We start from the raw sequence: 7,483 nt of genomic DNA on the forward strand, positions 1-7,483 counted from the left end.
TGGCTGTGGGGGGTCTATGGTGGGCTGTGTTGGGTCTATGGTGGGCTGTGTGGGGTCTATGGTGGGCTGTGTGGGGTCTATGGTGGACTGTGTGGGGTCTATGGTGGGCTGTGTGGGGTCTCGGGAGGACTGTGCATAGTCCCTTTCCCTGCATACATGTGCTGCGCCTCTTACCTGCAGCTCGAAGTGCCATCTGTACCAACAGGATACATTGCAGTCCCCCAGCCTGCTTCTGGGACATCACACCACCAGATCACATGCTATGGCCAGCCCCGAGCCACCCCGCTGCTTCTCCTCCACCTCCTGTACAAAGCCAGCCGGACCGCTTCTCACTGGGCCCTCCCCTCCACCGGGCAGCTCTCTAATTAGGCAACCGCTCATAGGAACTTGCGGCCGCCTAGTTTGTCGCATTAGGCAGCCGCCGCTGCCTGATTCTGTGCCGCCCAGCCTCGGCCCTCTGGGCAAGTGCCCAAAGGCAAGTCCGGCCCTGTCCGCCTCATTGGTTTGGGGCAGCATTTTCTGCTGCCCCCCTGGAAAGTGCCGGCCCTAGGCAAATGCCTAGTTTGCCTTGCAGTAGATACACCCCTGCTTGGAGAAAGCACCTCATGAAGCAGACTGCAGGACAGGGGTGCGGAATTGGGGGCCCAAGAACGGGTCCAAGTAGAACTAGTTTTTCAGAACACTGTTAGTAAAGCCCATCCCGTCCTTTTACTTCTTCCATCAACTCATCCCGCACAATTATTACCTATTGGCTCACTTGCCCCTCCTTCTAGATTGTAAGCTCTCAGGATCAGGGCCCTCCTATCCCTCCTGTATTAGATTGTATTGTGACTGTACTGTGTCCCTCCCATTTTATAAAGTGCGTATGAAGCTGGATTCACACGATTTTCCTGGAAATGTATCATATATATACACACACGTGTGTTAAGATGCAGGTCAGCATGCAACATAGCATCACAACGCATGTCATGTGACGTCATTTAACTACAGAGTGCATGGCGGCACGCATTATAAACATGCCATTTGCTGCATTTTCATTGACTTCAATAGAAGACGCATCCGGGGAAAAGATGCATTGGTGTGCATTTGTCCTGAACGTCCTGTGGTGTGGGCACGCTCCAGCAGCAGCAGAACGTTGGAGTCTAACTGTGGTGACTACAGCCGAATGTGCATCGCTGCTTGTAGTCCAACGCAGGTGACAACGCTGCTCCTCCATACATGCAGCGCAATGAGCGGGCGTTGTCACCCTGGGACAGGAAGCGTGTTACTGGCAGGATCACCAGATGGAAATAAAGGGGGGAAAAAAAGGAATGCAGCCGCCCCGTCTACTGCTAAGCTGCAATATATGACATTCTTTTTCTTGGATTTACATATAAATGTCATTCTTATTCATATTTTAAATCATCATTTCATTTATTATTGTTTATGTAACGGGCCCCGGGGGGCCAGTGGAATGCAATGTCTCCTAGTCTGTTCTTTTATTTCGGGAATTGTTTTGGGGGAGGGGGGTGATTAAAGCTGAACTCCGGGGGAAGCAAATGTTGTCTAACTCTGTAGCCAAGAAGAATGGTGTTCCTGCCCCCTTGCCGCCCTCTGCTGGACGATTTCTGCCATAGCTGCTCAGGAGCTCGATCCTGGTGAATGGTACATTACTATATAGAACTTGTGGTATGAAAGGTGTCATTTGTATATGAGTGTGCAGTACAATGCTCACTCGGGCAAAGCTGAACTCCAGGACCAGCAGATATCGCCCTCATATCAAAATCATGTGGACTCTTCTGGAATCTGGGTGAGCTTTGTGTATTTCTTCCAGATCTGTGCAGTAATCCCGTGTGAGACTTGGAGCTTCCTGTAATAAAGATCGCTCACGGCTGCTCTCTACTTGAGCAGGGTGACTGGTCTTGTATCCGCCCGCTCCTGTAATAAAGACCGGTCACTGCTGCTCTCTCTCCTTGTGCAGGGTGACTGGTCTTGTCTCTGCCCCCTCCTGTAATAAAGACCGGTCACTGCTGCTCTCTCTCCTTGTGCAGGGTGACTGGTCTTGTCTCTGCCCCCTCCTGTAATAAAGACCGGTCACTGCTGCTCTCTCTCCTTGTGCAGGGTGACTGGTCTTGTCTCTGCCCCCTCCTGTAATAAAGACCGGTCACTGCTGCTCTCTCTCCTTGTGCAGGGTGACTGGTCTTGTCTCTGCCCCCTCCTGTAATAAAGACCGGTCACTGCTGCTCTCTCTCCTTGTGCAGGGTGACTGGTCTTGTCTCTGCCCCCTCCTGTAATAAAGACCGGTCACTGCTGCTCTCTCTCCTTGTGCAGGGTGACTGGTCTTGTCTCTGCCCCCTCCTGTAATAAAGACCGGTCACTGCTGCTCTCTCTCCTTGTGCAGGGTGACTGGTCTTGTCTCTGCCCCCTCCTGTAATAAAGACCGGTCACTGCTGCTCTCTCTCCTTGTGCAGGGTGACTGGTCTTGTCTCTGCCCCCTCCTGTAATAAAGACCGGTCACTGCTGCTCTCTCTCCTTGTGCAGGGTGACTGGTCTTGTCTCTGCCCCCTCCTGTAATAAAGACCGGTCACTGCTGCTCTCTCTCCTTGTGCAGGGTGACTGGTCTTGTCTCTGCCCCCTCCTGTAATAAAGACCGGTCACTGCTGCTCTCTCTCCTTGTGCAGGGTGACTGGTCTTGTCTCTGCCCCCTCCTGTAATAAAGACCGGTCACTGCTGCTCTCTCTCCTTGTGCAGGGTGACTGGTCTTGTCTCTGCCCCCTCCTGTAATAAAGACCGGTCACTGCTGCTCTCTCTCCTTGTGCAGGGTGACTGGTCTTGTCTCTGCCCCCTCCTGTAATAAAGACCGGTCACTGCTGCTCTCTCTCCTTGTGCAGGGTGACTGGTCTTGTCTCTGCCCCCTCCTGTAATAAAGACCGGTCACTGCTGCTCTCTCTCCTTGTGCAGGGTGACTGGTCTTGTCTCTGCCCCCTCCTGTAATAAAGACCGGTCACTGCTGCTCTCTCTCCTTGTGCAGGGTGACTGGTCTTGTCTCTGCCCCCTCCTGTAATAAAGACCGGTCACTGCTGCTCTCTCTCCTTGTGCAGGGTGACTGGTCTTGTCTCTGCCCCCTCCTGTAATAAAGACCGGTCACTGCTGCTCTCTCTCCTTGTGCAGGGTGACTGGTCTTGTCTCTGCCCCCTCCTGTAATAAAGACCGGTCACTGCTGCTCTCTCTCCTTGTGCAGGGTGACTGGTCTTGTCTCTGCCCCCTCCTGTAATAAAGACCGGTCACTGCTGCTCTCTCTCCTTGTGCAGGGTGACTGGTCTTGTCTCTGCCCCCTCCTGTAATAAAGACCGGTCACTGCTGCTCTCTCTCCTTGTGCAGGGTGACTGGTCTTGTCTCCGCCCCCTTCTGTAATAAAGACCAGCCACTGCCGCTCTCTCTCTTTGCGCAGGGTGACTGGTCCTGTCTCCGCCCCCTCCTGTAATAAAGACCGGCCACTGCTGCTCTCTCCTTGTGCAAGGTGACTGGTCTTGTCTCCGTCCCTACTGTAGTTTTCTGCAGGCAGCCTGTAGTGGGTGGAGCCTTCTGAGGCCCCTCCCACAGCTCTGCTCGCGCCACAGGCTATGTGCGGCACAGACATGATGTCACTAAATACCTTTACAAGGCATTTGGCACACACATAGTGGATTTATGCCTTTTGGTGTCTATTGGGAAATACATTTCAATGACAGTTCTTGTGCCCGGAGCTCAGCTTTACAGAACATTGTCACCTAATCCCTCGGTGATGAATATATTCACGTAGATCTGTCTGTTCTGAGCGGAATCACACAATTTGGGAATCCGGTACGTCTGGTTTTCAGACCATTGCTGGCTTAAAGGAGAACTATGAGGGGGGGGGGGGGGGGCTTTCCACTCACCTCATAGTTCTAGCCGACCTGTGACAATGAGACTGTCACAGGTCGGCTCTGTAGATCGGGAGGTGAGGGAACACATACCGCTGTTCGCTCACCTCTCGATCATGTCACTGCTCTGTGCCGTGACAGGGGGAGGGGCTGGATTCCCCCCTCCGATCCTCCAGCGGAACGGACGGGGGAGGGGACAGGTACAGCTGGCTCTGCCTCTAGATAGGCAGATCCAGCTGTCACTCACGAAGCTGGGCGGATCCAGACACAATTGTCGGGATCCGTTTCAGCTGCGGCGTCTCAGTATACCGCGAGCTGTAGCTCCCTATATACTGAGCTTCGGGTGACGGGAGGACGCTAGTTTGTGTCCTCCGGTTACCCTAAGGAGAACTATGGGGAAAAGCCCCAACCCCATAGTTCTCCTTTAAATCCAATCGGGCTCATATGGCAGCTCCTTCCCCCTTTCTATTGACAATTAGAACACCCAATATTTTTGGAATTTTTGTTTATGTACTGAAGGGATGAAGGCAGGAAAGTCATTATTACCTGTTGACACAAACCCTTCCTCCTCCACCTTCCTCCTGTTCTCTGGACTTTCACATTCTTTCTCCCTCTTTCACAATGTAGCAATGTAGATGCATTCAGATTAGACCGCTAGATCTCTCCTTGCTCTCCATTTTCCTATTTTTTACTTCTTGTCCCCCGTTCCCTTTACCAGTTCAGCTCCATTACCCCCAATCTTAGACCATATTCTGACTCTGATTGCTGTGATAGTGACTTATCCCTTGCGGAGGCCTCTATGCCTGGCCTGTATAAGCAGATACAATCACTGAGGACAGTCATCGTCAGATAGCTGAACTCACCAAATACCTTTTCATCCACAAAGGTTGCTTTATTCTGTACATCAGGTTACAGCAGATTAATGGATTGCGGTATTTATGCGGTCAAAAGATGATACTGTCTGTAGCATGCAATGCAGATTACATGTGTCCCGTTACATGCAGATTACATGTGGCCTGTTAGCTGCAGCCATGACACAGGAAGTGCTATACTCAAGAAGAAGGGCGGAGCATACACATAGAGGGGAAATGTGAGGGAAGGGAACACAGAAAAACATGTTTAATACCAAAAAAGGCCACTAGATGGCAGCATATGAATTAACCATGGAATAGCTATGAGAAATGGTTTAGAGAAATAATCTATATAAATTCCCATCTACATTAATGTAAATATTAACTGTGTAAAAGCATAGACCACTAGATCAATAGGCATCCAGTGCCCATCCCCTGGTCCCCTGCAAGGTCCCCCTCTCTCACTCCACCCTATATTTTTTAATGTAAAAGTAGGCATGAAGTATTTTTCCCCAATTCTCTTTTTGTATGTCTTTGTTTTTTTTTTTTTTACTGATAAGATGAAAATAAGAACAAAGAGTGAATTGATTAGGCGTTTAATATTCTTTATTAAAAAAAAAAATCACATGGCCATGCTTATAGGTAACAGGAAACCCCAGAGGGGTTCACAAACTATCGCAACTATGAATAGTTCTAGCCGACCTGTGACAATGAGACTGTCACAGGTCGGCTCTGTAGATCGGGAGGTGAGGGAACACATACCGCTGTTCGCTCACCTCTCGATCATGTCACTGCTCTGTGCCGTGACAGGGGGAGGGGCTGGATTCCCCCCTCCGATCCTCCAGCGGAACGGACGGGGGAGGGGACAGGTACAGCTGGCTCTGCCTCTAGATAGGCAGATCCAGCTGTCACTCACGAAGCTGGGCGGATCCAGACACAATTGTCGGGATCCGTTTCAGCTGCGGCGTCTCAGTATACCGCGAGCTGTAGCTCCCTATATACTGAGCTTCGGGTGACGGGAGGACGCTAGTTTGTGTCCTCCGGTTACCCTAAGGAGAACTATGGGGAAAAGCCCCAACCCCATAGTTCTCCTTTAAATCCAATCGGGCTCATATGGCAGCTCCTTCCCCCTTTCTATTGACAATTAGAACACCCAATATTTTTGGAATTTTTGTTTATGTACTGAAGGGATGAAGGCAGGAAAGTCATTATTACCTGTTGACACAAACCCTTCCTCCTCCACCTTCCTCCTGTTCTCTGGACTTTCACATTCTTTCTCCCTCTTTCACAATGTAGCAATGTAGATGCATTCAGATTAGACCGCTAGATCTCTCCTTGCTCTCCATTTTCCTATTTTTTACTTCTTGTCCCCCGTTCCCTTTACCAGTTCAGCTCCATTACCCCCAATCTTAGACCATATTCTGACTCTGATTGCTGTGATAGTGACTTATCCCTTGCGGAGGCCTCTATGCCTGGCCTGTATAAGCAGATACAATCACTGAGGACAGTCATCGTCAGATAGCTGAACTCACCAAATACCTTTTCATCCACAAAGGTTGCTTTATTCTGTACATCAGGTTACAGCAGATTAATGGATTGCGGTATTTATGCGGTCAAAAGATGATACTGTCTGTAGCATGCAATGCAGATTACATGTGTCCCGTTACATGCAGATTACATGTGGCCTGTTAGCTGCAGCCATGACACAGGAAGTGCTATACTCAAGAAGAAGGGCGGAGCATACACATAGAGGGGAAATGTGAGGGAAGGGAACACAGAAAAACATGTTTAATACCAAAAAAGGCCACTAGATGGCAGCATATGAATTAACCATGGAATAGCTATGAGAAATGGTTTAGAGAAATAATCTATATAAATTCCCATCTACATTAATGTAAATATTAACTGTGTAAAAGCATAGACCACTAGATCAATAGGCATCCAGTGCCCATCCCCTGGTCCCCTGCAAGGTCCCCCTCTCTCACTCCACCCTATATTTTTTAATGTAAAAGTAGGCATGAAGTATTTTTCCCCAATTCTCTTTTTGTATGTCTTTGTTTTTTTTTTTTTTACTGATAAGATGAAAATAAGAACAAAGAGTGAATTGATTAGGCGTTTAATATTCTTTATTAAAAAAAAAAATCACATGGCCATGCTTATAGGTAACAGGAAACCCCAGAGGGGTTCACAAACTATCGCAACTATGGACTAACAAGCGACACACGAGGAAGCAAACCCCAACCAAAGGCATTAACACATGGCGGTGATCTAACACACCATCAACTAGAAACATTCACATTCAAAAAGGTTGCAGAGCCTGCAGCTGTGCATCTCTGCTGGGATTGGGCCACCAGCAATATTCACCTATAATACACAAATGTAGAGGACCGTGTACCAAAAGGGAATAGAGCTGCTGCAGACACGAAGGGGGAGACAGGGAGCTGGAAGTATGAAGGTGACATGGGGTCCGGAAGCGGAAAGCTGGGCACATGGAGGGGGAGATAATGGGGAGCTGGGGACATGAAGGGGGAGATAACAGGATGTGGTGGAGGATTTTTTACCAGGAGGCATTTGACATGTGAAATATCCCTTTCGGGTTTCCATTTGCCCACTGAAGTGAAGGAAAAATTGTTAAAGAGGACTATGTAGACATTCTCTCATTGCTTCCATAAGGCCACTAGACCATTTACCAACTGTCTGCAGGCCTTCTACCTTTTCACCAGCATGGCAACTAAAGCAAGGCCTGCTTTT

Source organism: Nanorana parkeri, unplaced genomic scaffold (genome assembly GCF_000935625.1).
Source record: "Nanorana parkeri isolate BGI_ZX_2015 unplaced genomic scaffold, ASM93562v1 scaffold2912, whole genome shotgun sequence".
Taxonomy (NCBI): Eukaryota; Metazoa; Chordata; class Amphibia; order Anura; family Dicroglossidae; genus Nanorana; species Nanorana parkeri.